We start from the raw sequence: 12,866 nt of genomic DNA, 5'->3' as shown, positions 1-12,866 counted from the left end.
ATTTATTGTGCAATTTTATATATATATATATATATATATATATATATATATATATATACACTGTATATTACAACATGATAATTCATAATAGTTTTCATAGAATTTGACAACAGTCGACTAGTAGGCATTTATTTTAAACTTCACTTCTAACTGTTAATAAGCTCATTTATGATCATATATTACATTATGGTCTGTATTATACGACTTTGAATTATTGTAACATTGTGTCGTGTATGAAACTTGCCTTGCCTGCTGATAACATAAGATGATAATGCATTTGAATCGCACAGTAACTTCTTGCATTAAAGTTAGTCTCTGTTGGCTATTCAATGTCTTTATCACAACTGTCATTCGCGCTGAAATGAAGGGTTGAACGGTTCACCTACCGGATATTTCTGTTTGCGGGACTCCGTTCAGACTGAACCCCTTGCTGCTGTAGATCTGCCTGAGGTCCGAGCATGTCTTGGGTTTACTGTCCCCGAACACCAGCCCGGTAAGAGCGCACAGAAGCACCAGCACGACAAAACTCATCCTGGACAGAAGAAAGAAGCGTGATGTGTGAATCAGATCCAAGGGCGAAGAGCAACGAATAAACGCGTCCACAGCGAAGCCTCCCGTTTCCAAAAGCGCATCCGGTCGCTCTTACGCGCAGTGTTTTATTCAGTGGCAACCACTTGAATTAACCAGGAGAGCGCGATCCTGTGTGAGAGATGACGGAGCGGAGAGGGAGGAATGACATGAACTCACGGGAGCGCACAGTCCGGAGACGCGTCTGTGCGCTCGCGTTCGGTCTAATGCGAGGCGGAGCGGGGCGGGCGGGCGAGCGAAGGCACCATCTGCAGGGCATCGGGTTCGTCTGCCGCTGCCGCCGCGTTACATCAAATCAGCCCGCTGGCCAATGAAGACGGGATTCCATTTCCCCACAGGCTCTCCTGTATGACAGGATAAGGATCTCTGAGATTCCTTATGTAATTTAGTGAAACTCTGGTTTTGAGCTGACTCTTTGTGGATTTGTGTCTAGTCCTAAGGAAATACAGCAAGAACTTTATAGGATTCCGTTTGGAATCAAACTTTGGAGCCAATCCTACAATTTTCTTATAGGATTCCAACATGACATAAAACTAGAGCTATGTTGGAATGGAATACCAGCACTATTTAAAAAAAATGTAAAACCAAGGAGTGCACCCTGGCCCCGCTTACACACACAGGCCTATTAACATCCATTTGAAACAGAATGACACTAAAAACAGGTGTAAACAGGGTTTGATGTGTTTTGAGGTTCATCCACTTCAACGTCATTCAGAAACGGACAAAAGAACATGACCTCACGGCATCTGTAGAATAAATGTTAATCTGGCTTTGGAGCTTCCTACGGTTAAGTGAGTGGAATTCTTTGTTTAGAATTCTTAGAATTAGAATTAGAATTCTACCACTGTCCTAATTACAGTGGATCGCTGTACACGTGCATTTGTTGCTGCCGAAAAGCAATCTGCCCTTTTCGCGGAATTTCGTACCCGCTCACCAAACATACAAGCTCCTAGAACAGACGTTTGACGGGAGAGTGTGGGAAGGATCATTAGAAGTCAGTGTGCCATCAGAATAATTTTGAAACTTATATTTCAAGGTTAAAAAAAAAACTTGGAGATGATAGGTAAGGTCAAGCACTCTGAATTGTGGAACACAGTGATTTTTTTTTAACTCTTCTATTCTGTTGCCCACAAAAATGCATCTGAATATGAGAGCTGGAAGATTATACTGAATTACTTATGAGGGAAATATCAGGTAAGGTCCCAGCCTCTCTACTTCAAGTTACATGTAATGCTCTGCCATATTTATTACAGTCCCAGACTGTCAAGCCCTCTGCGGACAGGCCAGATCTTGACACACTTCAAAGATGCAGTAAATTTTTGAACAGGCTACAGCTCGCCTGCGACAATGCACACACCCGTAGTTACTCCTTGACAGCCACAGCATTTTCTGAGCCATGTCTGCGGCCTGCAGTTTGACAAATATGACAGGAAACAATCCTCACACTGAGAGAAAATACCAGCCCCTGAGCCACAAACAAGAGTTGGCGGTATATTACAAAGATAATCCAGGAAATGTACTGCTGAAAAGAGAATAAAGGAGAGCGAATATGAACAGGTTAGTGATAAACAGTGGCACACTTACATGGGTAAGAATAAATACAGCCATTATACTTACATAACAACTGAATGGAGCTGCCAGGGACATTTGTGTGAGTGAATAGCGGGGTGTGGCTGGATAAAACTGTTTCAGAGAGGCACACAGTTAGTTATATGCTTTGCCCTTTCTGTCCTCTAGCAGTTAAAATAATGATAATGTTGTTTCTGACTTTATTTACAATGCACACAAATCCAATTTGGTTTTCAAATCATTTGGATTTACGGTACCCACCTTCATTTTGCAAGTGATAAAATCAAATCCATTTGCTCCTACAGCAAACTGGAAATATTTTTTTTTTATTAATTTTTTTATTAAGTTTCACATATATATACTGTATATAATTTAATAAAAAATTGAATTGAACAAATTGGGTTTCTAAATATTTTAGTTAGTTAGTAAGTTATTTTTCAGACTACAAAAACTAAACATTTATTGCAAAAATCCTGAATAAAGTCAATGCAAATCATACTCTCTTCAAATAGTTATTCAGGAACAAATTAGTCTTTTGAATTGATTTGAGGTTTTCTTGAAAATGTATTTGAAGATTCGTAAATTCTGGACTTTAAATCAGAATTTTAAATTAGCAAAATTACAGAACACAGTTTTGATGAAACACCTGTACATACAATAAAAAACATTATATGATGAAGTATTTTACTTCATATAGACTTAAAATTTTGAACAAATTCATCGTAAATGGCATGATTGCATAAAAGTGTAAAACGTAAGTTAAATGCACGTTAAATACAACAACAACAAAAAACACTTATCACATATTGATAAGCAGTGAAATTCAGATTTCATTTGCTACAAAAACAAATAAAATGTAAAAGTATCTTCTAGGAACATATGTGACCCCAATGAGTCACACAGTGCTCAAATGATCCAGACTTACGATTCAACTCTGAACTCACAGTCAGTTGAGATCTGAATATTGGAGCTTCATAATAAGCATAACAAATGTTGCTTCTCAAAGTCAGGCTCATTTCAACTCATTACATAATTTCAAAGCAAACAAAACAAATGCCTTGATGCACTTTAATATGGCAACATGTGCATGAACACAGGAGTATTCTGTTGAGTCTGAGAGAGAGAGGGCAAGATGCTGTTTCAGAGAATGAGGGGACCAAATTCATCTCATCTACACAAGAATAGCAGCAGCGGTGGCATATCCTCTCCCACAGAGTCAGAACTCAACTAAGCCCAGCTGAATTTCATGGTGTAGTTATTACCAAAGGTCCATCAGATTTGCTGGTCTTGACCAATACGCTGGTCTCACGCTGAATAAGGTTGCTTAGTGGCATTTATGTTTGTTCAGCTTGGCCTCAGTGAGTCAAGTCTTCTGGGAGCCGAAAAGCCACTGAATACAGTGGTTTGGGACCTGTATTCAGGTCCGTCCGGTCATGTGATCAAAGCCTTTTGGAGAGAGCTGACTCATCCATGCCCACTCATCTGGCCAGTCATCATAACATGACACGTCTGTGATGTCACAAAAAACACCCTGACAAAAAAACAGTCTCTAAATATGAATCATCTACAGCTATCTTTAATTAGACTCTTCTGATTGAATCCTGAGATATTCATAGAGAGATGACACATTTAAAAAAAATAAAATAAATAAAAATAAAAAACATCTGAAAGATTTTATGCCATTTCACAGTTGACAGGTTTTTTTTACTAATCAAGTATAAAATGAACAGTGAATTGTATGTTTCGAATTAGAGAAAAAATTATTATAAATTAAAAAAATATTATAAATTAACTCATAATTTATCATTTGTCAATTAAAATAACTTTTTTTTAAGAATTGCTGCAGTTTATTAACACCTACACTACTTGAAAATATTAGAAACAATATTAGTGTTTCCAAATATAAAAAAAGAGGTATCCAAAAGAAGATGAATTGAAAAGAAAAAAAAATAGTGAATTTAAAATACAAAGTGTAAATATAAAATAGTGTTGGATGTAAATATAAAGATTTTAGCAAAAAAAAAAGGGGGAAAGTTCATTAAGACAAACTTAAAAACATTAGTGTGACAGCTTTGTCTTACGTTCGAAAAAAGTAAAAAAAAAATAAAATTAAATAAAAAGTCTTGAAGTCTGGAAAGTTTTACAGGTATTATGGATAGAGACTACGATAGATAGATAGATAGATAGATAGATAGATAGATAGATAGATAGATAGATCAATGTAATTTAAGTACACTAATATCCAAACAATGAAAAAAATTAATATATTAGTACTATATTATGAATTTATATCAATTTAGTCTGTTAAAACTTCTCCCAGTCTGCTGATCGTTCTGGCTTCATTATCAATATGACGCTCAAAAGCAAACCACTTTTACTGCAGGATATCAACCTCAAATTTGTATAATTAAATAATAAATATGTATTATATAATAAATTCTATAATAATATTTGAACTTCCCTTTGAGAAGAGTGACGTGGGCTTGCTGACGTGAGGTAATGTGGTTGAGCCCCCGTAGAGCTGGAGTGGTTGTCGTGGCAGGTGGTGGAAGATCTGCTACGGGGTTGTGCTGCGATAATTACACAAATAAGCTTCTCTGCCCATGTTTGCTCCAGACAGACGCATTCAAGTTTTATTGGATCTGACCATGAAAGACCCTTCTGCCTAATGAGGAACAGGAGCTGTGTGTGTGTTGTCCTCAGAATTTTGCTAAAGCTGACAAAATCTCCCTCCAGTGACATCCAAGAAGGAACATTTTATTTTAGGGTAGGGTTAGGGTTAGTCTATATTCATTAGCCTTATATGATAACAATAAATGTATTGGTGTACAAAGGACATGCTCAATGTTTCAATGATGTGAAATAAAGGAATTGATGGTTTTAGGCCCTCCTCTGAACACACACACACACACACACATTTGAGCTGAAGAGTTTGAAGCGAAAAATAAACCGAGGTGTGACAGTAAAGAGGATGGTGATGTTAAAACATTTAGCAAAGTGAAAGCTGAGAAGTGTTCAGCAAAAAAAAGTGAGTTCATATATATTTTTCAAAGGAGCTAAAGAGAGAAAGAGAGAGAGGGTAGGAATGTGGTGGTGTGTCTCCAGGCATGCTGGCATGGAAAAGCCAAGTAATTACTGAGACAGAAACCACACTTCTGTCCCACACTCCTGAGAGTGTAGGGCGTGCATACACACACACACACACACACACCACAAAACGAACAACTTTCAAAATGACTCACAGAACTAAAGCTCTGTAACATTTAAAGCCCTTTTTAAAAAATAATTTACTGTATGTGCATGTGACAGAATTTACATTGGTAAACATATTTAGACACTTAAGCCGCATGTCAAAATGATGAATGAAATTACAGTACAACAATACTATATCAAACCAAGCTGCATCTGCAAACAAATAATACTAGAGTTCTCAGAGCTAACTTCAAAGTTCTTGAGCAATTTCCTTTTTTTCCTCAAGCCTTGTTGTGTTCCAGTCATTTTGAACTGCAGAGGATTTTCTTCTTCCGAAATTGGTAATTAATGTTTTCACATTTGACAGCTTACAAAAAAAAGCTTAGAAATCACTCATTATTCTATATTAGTACCAAAAAATAAAAAAATTAATATTCATTTTTTTCTCAACTTGTTTTCTTTCATTTAGCACAGCTTTTGTGTTTCTTTTTGGAACTGACTGATCATAGGTTTCATTGATCTGAGCTTATGCACCTCAGTTTTTGTGTAGACAATGCAAAAATGATCCAAATAATACTTTTTTTACTCAAAAACTGAGGTGCATAAGTTTAGATCATTCCCAATCAGTTCCAAAAACAAACATGGTACCGGAGAGAAAACAAATTGACAAAAAGGTTGACTCCAAGATTTGGTGATAATAAAGCATGACAAGATATTTCGATTGATGTTTTTTAACCAAATTAGGTAAAAGATTTTCAACATAGCACAAGGGTTAACCAACTGGTCTCAACATTATATAAGTCAGTTAGCTTCAAATTTACACCGGTGTAGTTGATCACATTATTATCATACACTATGGACGATACACTAACCTTTGGCTATGTCTGCTTTAATCTGAATATATTTGAAAACTTTTTCTCCACTTTTTGGCCTTCTGTCCACACTGAGACTGCATTTTTGTCCTGTGAAAAGTGAGCTTTTTGAAGACACTTCAGAAGTAGATACATCTGAAAACGCCATTTTCACATTGTAGTGTGGACTTATGTTGAGTTTACAGAAAATCTGCTCTACCAAACAATTGACAGGCCTGCTAAAGAGAGAGAAAGCGGACACAAGGACAGGGTGGAAGAGAGAGAGAAGACCACAGTGTTGGTTTCTGACAAGCTGTCTGCTATCATCAGATATTGTTAATGGCTCTCTGACATTTTGATGAATGGATATTTCATCACATCTCCCCCATGGCACTATAAAACGCTTGATAAATCTAAGTGTTTACGCCAAATGCTCCAGCAAGCTCAGTCCTTCTTCTACATGAATGAACTCCACATCTAAACCATTGAGAGAGAACTACAAATAAGTGTCATATACTCATGCCTTTACGATGTTCTTCTCAAGATATTTTGTAACAAGAAGGAGATGTTCACGCCTTTTGTTCTCAATTAAAGAAAACGGCTTCATGGGAAAATCTTTCTCACAGGCGATGTACACTTACGAAAAATCAACCACACACCACAGTCTCTGCAGAACACGACATGCTTCCCGAATGATTGAGCAAAGGTCTGCCACAAGCTAATGACCTCTGTCAAACCATAAAGCCAGGCGGTCTGAATGTGAATGCCTCAATGCTTCTGAGAGTTGGTTTTTAAGAGTGGAATAGCACAACACTGAGACACAGCAACATACAGAGCGTTCCTACCTGCATTTATGCCATGCAATTCAGTCACAGCAAGGCATTCTGGGGAAAATGTAGTTTAAAACTCTGCTAGTCTTAAAGGCACATTCAGAACTGGACGTGATTCAGAATTGGATTGAGAATTCCATTTATATTGTAAAATTTTAAATCCCTGAATTTGAATTGATGAGGACATGATTGACAGAATGCAGGATGCAGGATGGCAAATTTCAATGTAAGAAAGCTGAATCAAAAATAATAAAAGTTTCAAGAAATTAATATAACTGTAAATCTTAACTAGTTTGTTTGAATGTTGGCTGGTTTCGAAGACGTCTGCGGATGGATGGATGGATGGATGGATGGATACAATGATAGACAGATACACTGCTAAATAGAAGATGGGTGGATGAATGGATGGATGGAATGACACTTAATTTCCCAGAATGCATCAGCTGTGCTGAATTTCTTTGAATTACAATTCAATAAATTCTTGAAATGAAAGGGAGCCTATTGTTCAAAATTTTGCCCACAGCCCTGGCGTTTAAACAAAACGTTTTAATATTATTTGCTTTTCCTGCTACCAGTTGCAGCATTTTTGGCCAAATAGAAGCCCACACAATGCCCCTGCGTTTTTCAACATCCTGGATCAATGAGATTCCAAACCTTCTCCTCTTAAGCACACACACATACTCTCACGAATGCAAAATGTACAGTTATTATCATACACATACTTAAAGAGGTGGATGATAGAGATAAATGTATCAGACTTTCATCTCCATTTCAGAGCGAACTGTCTAACAAGCCTCTGCTCATGAGCCGCAAAGAGAAAAAGACGAGGAAAAAGAATGAAAGAGAAAGAGAAGCTGTGTATCTCCTATGAAAGATCTCTTTCTTTTAATTCCACACAACTCTGTATACACACTAACCATTCATGTGTGTTTAATGGGTTCTTTTGTACTGGGAGAACTGGGAAAATTTACAAAACTCCAGTGGCTGGAACCACAGAGTGGAGAACCACTGATATCTGATCTACAGTGAGCTGAAACGATGCGAGGAATTCAGACTTTCAAAGACATATTGAAGCAGAAAGACCTCTGAAAGACGTTCAAACATTGATTCATGTTCAAATGCTCAAAAATCGACGCTTGCCAGCTCTGAGGAAGGGGTTCTTTAAGACCCAGTAAATGACCGATGAGTCACGAATTGGTTAAATATGTAAAACAAGTTCTTAAATTGTTTTAGGCTCCCTGAGGATTATTCATCTGAAAAATATGTGAGACATTTCTCACATGAATTACGTGAGAGATGTTATGAGAGGGGAAAACTTGGGAGACGCTGTAGGGCTTGTGGGAAGAGTTTAGAAAGTAGTTCAGAGATGCTTTTACACACAGTCATCAGTTGAAATAAATTTCCATACATTAGACGCAGTTCTCAAGAGAAAAATGCTCAGTTGTCTTTGCATATTAAACACTACATCCTGAGAAATTCATTATTTTTTTCTCACTTTTCTGCATTCTTTCTCACTGGAATCTAAGCATTAGTCAGTATTGCATGCATCCTCCATGAAGACGATCCCAGAATGCATTTCAATAACCTCTGTGGGAAAAAAAAAAGAAAACCACGATTTCCACAAAATTATTTAGCAGCACAACTGTGTTCAAGAGGTTTCTTGAGCACCAAATCAACATGTCTGAATCTGAACACATCTTGCTAGTCTGCTTGGTGAACCAACAGGTCTAGCTGATTAAATTAGTTTTGTTTTCATCCTTCAGGAAAAAAATAACATCATAAATCATCTTTGTTCATAGAAAAAGAACAGGAACAACAATTTTGTTTATGCTATCTACCTTTGTCGAGATAACATATCATTCACGTCTCTTTCTGTCTATCACCTCAGTCGTCTCCACAGAGCCTCCAGCTGGTCATAATGAGTCAATATTGAGCTGCTCCTGTATATCATTGAGTGTCTGCAATCCACAGAGTGATAGACGTATACAGAGATGATCAAACACGCAACGCACACTCACTTCTTCCTATTTATCTGCTGCAAAAGCTCTTCCAATCCCCCTGTCTGTTTTCATTTAATAAACTCCAGAATATGTCCACATTCCTGTGGGATCGACTTTATTATCTGGCTTTTCGACACGGCACATCACAATCCATGTTTATTTCTGTTTGCCCCTCAAATACTCATATATGAATTAATAGTTCAACCCTCTAGCTACTGCAGAGACTGAGAGCGAGACACGTAAAGGAAAAAATAGATAATAAAATTTGAGTGCATGTTTATATGATCATCTCTACACCATTCTACAGCTCTCTGGTTCTGGCCGGCTTCACTCACGAGCTCATTACTGTCTGATTAGATCCAAAGGAAAGTTTTATTGCTGTTTCATAGCCCAGGAGACATCATTTATAAAAAAATGAACATTCTGTCATCATTTATTCACCCTCGTGTCGATCCAAACCTTATGATGTTCTTTATTTTGGGGAACACAAAATCAGATTGTAAACTGTCCAAAATGCTGGTTTCATTTTGGACATAACAGTGGTCCATACAACATTCTTGAGAGCTACGATGGAAATTTTCATCTGTTTCACAAATGCCATTTATTATTGTACACATTCAACATTCAAACCACTACTGATCATAACAAATGAGAAGATAAGATGTCACCAATGACGTCCAACTGAATGTGTTTTGAGAGACATACTGGAGTTCTCAGTTAGGATTAATTAAGGATGAATTGCAAAATGTATACTTCACCTTCAAGTTTCAACTTCTTGTCTTTGATGTCTCTTCTAAAATCCCTTTGGAGAAATAAAATTGACACAAATGAGTTGTTGACATGCACTAAGCACAGTACATGACTAAATAATGAGAACTTTTGATTGCAGACTTTGTATAGTGTAAAAAATATCCAGTTAAATTCACAGTAAAAAAAAATCACTGTAAGAAAATACTGATAATGGTTCCGGTATTTTGAGATAGCATATTGGTGCCTGTATATTTTACAACTTACAACATTTCATTTTATTAAGTTATATAATGTTAATATACCAAGATGCTTAAACCAAAATCTGCTTGTTACCTTAAAATGTACTGATAACCACCTTTCCATATAGGTAAATATAATCATATGTGATGTGTCAGGTAGAAACTTCTGACAATGTCTGATAAATTATATAGCAATTCACAGTTTTTACTTCCCAACACCATAAATTTGACAGACAGTATTTTACAGTAAAAATATATATAGTGTGAGCTTAAACCTTTTTTTTTAAATACAGTACAGCATGTGGTAAGATGACAGGTTTTTATAGGATTTCTAAATAAAAATGAAAAATGAAAACTCTCTCATTATTTACTTACCCTCATGTTGTTCCAAACCTGTATGACTTGCAGAATATATTTTGAAGAATGTTGATAAACAAAGAGTTTCGGTTTCCATTGAATTACATTATATTTTTTGACCATACTGTACAATGGAAGTCAATGGGAACTGAAACTCATAATATCTTCTTTTGTGTTCCAAAGAAGAAAGAAAATCATTCTGGTTTGGAACAGAATGAGGGTGAGTAAATGATAAACAAATTTTTCATTTTGGGGTGGACCATCCCTTTAAGCAAAAGTCTCCAAGTGCCCTCTATTGCTTCACAATCCTGTCACAAAGAAACAGCTGATATTAAAGAGGTGTTTCTTTCCTATGGAAAGAGCTGAATGTTCTGCCTGTGGTAACAGAATGCACACTGGACAGTAGGCATCTAAATCCTAAATCAAAGAGAAACTGCACACAAATATTTGGAACACAGAAATAAAGCATGTGATTTTCCCGAGTTACGCCTACCACAGTTTCTCTCTCCATTCCTTCCTTCATCACGGAGGATCCAAAGCCCCGGATGGATTCTGAATCATAAATACTCATTAGTAATGCTGCGGATAGTTCTTGATCGTGTCATGATCTCCAGCCCAGCTGTCTCAATGCGGTTCTGGACTCAGGAGAGTTCAGCTCACTGGATCTGACTGGAATTAAAGGGGTCATATGATGCTGCTAAAAAGAACATTATTTTGTGTATTTGGTGTAATTAAATGTGTTTATGCGGTTTAACGTTAAAAAAACACATTATTTTTCCACATACTGTACATTATTGTTTCTCCTGTATGACCCGCCTTTCTGAAACGCGTCGATTTTTACAAAGCTCATCGGTCTGAAAAAGCGAGGTGTGCTCTGATTGGCCAGCTATCCAGTGCGTTGTGATTGGCCGAATTCCTCAAGCATGTGACGGAAATGTTACGTCCCTTACAATATTGTGATGCCTGCGGCAACCACATGTGACGACCCCGGGCTGGACTCCGCTTCGTCCACGATGAAAGCCGATCCGGCGATCCACAGCGCGAAGTTGATGTATTTCCTCAGCGACCAGCACGGATCAGCTCCAGGCATGACGAAGCGATATCGTCCTCTTTTGGAAGGCCAAACAAAGTAGTTTCGCTTTCACAACGAAGCACACAGCATCTTCACGACATGGCGGCAACAACAATACTACAGCGAGAATAAAAGTTACGCCTTCTTTCTTTGCGTGAACATTTGGGTGTCGGTATGCAAATCTTCCCACATCTTGACGTAGACATGTGGGGGCGTGTTAGAGTTTGAGTTCATGTTTATATTCACTAGAATTGTCTTACTCATCTTTTCATGTGTATAGGAGTGGTCTGAAAAGTGAAGATACATACAAATCTCATCACTACTATAATATGCAGTTGCAATGGACACACTAATGAGAAACCATTTGAAAGACAAAATGTGATAGACAGAAATAGAGGCAGATTGGAATGGGGTGCAAGTGAATCTGAGAAAGACAGACAGGAAGCGTGGGTGTGAGACAGTCAAGAATAGAGTGAGAGACAGACAGAAAAAGATTCAGAGAGAACCTGAGAAAGACAGATGGGAACTGAGAGAAAGCAGAGACTGAGACAGACAGACAGTAAGAGAGTGAAAGTGTGTGTTTGTGTCTCTCAGCTGACGGTTCGGTGACTGTTAACCTGGTTTAGTAACTCCTGTCCACTGTGAGAGAAATGTCCAGAGTAACAGATACATGATAGTCAAATTCATTCACAGGTTGACATTAGTTGTGTTCAAAGTCATGTACATTACTGTACAAAAGTTTGGGGTCAGAAGGATTTTTTTTTTTTTGAAAGAAATTAATAGTTTTATTCATCAAGGACACATTAAAGGTGCAGTAAGTGATTTCTGAGAAACTCTGTTGAAAATTTAAATCAACATCCATGTTTAGACATCCTGTATTCACAACTAGAATCAATTCCCTGACATACATCCACATGTTGGAGTTATCCTTCAAACTGCATTTTCTTTGACCTGTGACATACTACTGACATCCACACAAAAATGATTTAAAACAAGTAGCCTACAATTTAACCATGAACAACTTTATTGGTAGGCCTACTTACACTAAAGAGTCATCCAGCTCACTTGCCATTTTTTCAACTTTTTCATTCTAATGGCTCCTCATCTCCCATGGCTTTTTTGTGATAGTTAGTTTTTTTGTATCACTCTTTTACATTTGACTTCCCATTTATCATTCATAATATACGCTAACCTTTAAGGTGTTACATTTAGCACCTGTAGAACAGAAGGAAACTCTGAAGTAAACGGGGTGCCGGATCAGTTTCTTTCGGGCAGTTTAAGAAAGCGGAAGATCCTCCAACACATTCGATTACATTACTGTCTCTCATTCAGCTCTATTTAAAGGCTGTGTGCTGGCTAGGCAGTTATGTTGGCTCCAGTAGCTGCTATATTAGCGTTAGCCGTGTGTGTGTGTGTGT

General features: G+C 37.4%; 1 protein-coding gene across 1 annotated transcript in view; it reads right to left on the bottom strand.

Annotated features, from left to right (window-relative positions):
• LOC107671591 (glypican-1-like) overlaps positions 1-887 on the bottom strand; it is a 66,693-nt gene extending 65,806 nt beyond the window's left edge. The window contains exon 1 of the mRNA XM_016464504.1: positions 383-887. The gene's annotated coding sequence lies outside the window, so the exon portion shown is untranslated. The remainder of the gene's footprint in view (positions 1-382) is intronic.
• Between the last annotated feature and the right edge of the window lie 11,979 nt (positions 888-12,866).

Source organism: Sinocyclocheilus anshuiensis, unplaced genomic scaffold, assembly GCF_001515605.1.
Source record: "Sinocyclocheilus anshuiensis isolate Anshui unplaced genomic scaffold, SAMN03320099.WGS_v1.1 scaffold1149, whole genome shotgun sequence".
Classification (NCBI taxonomy): Eukaryota; Metazoa; Chordata; class Actinopteri; order Cypriniformes; family Cyprinidae; genus Sinocyclocheilus; species Sinocyclocheilus anshuiensis.
Note: the sequence above shows the minus strand (reverse complement) of the source record. Positions and strands in the feature narration are given on the sequence as shown.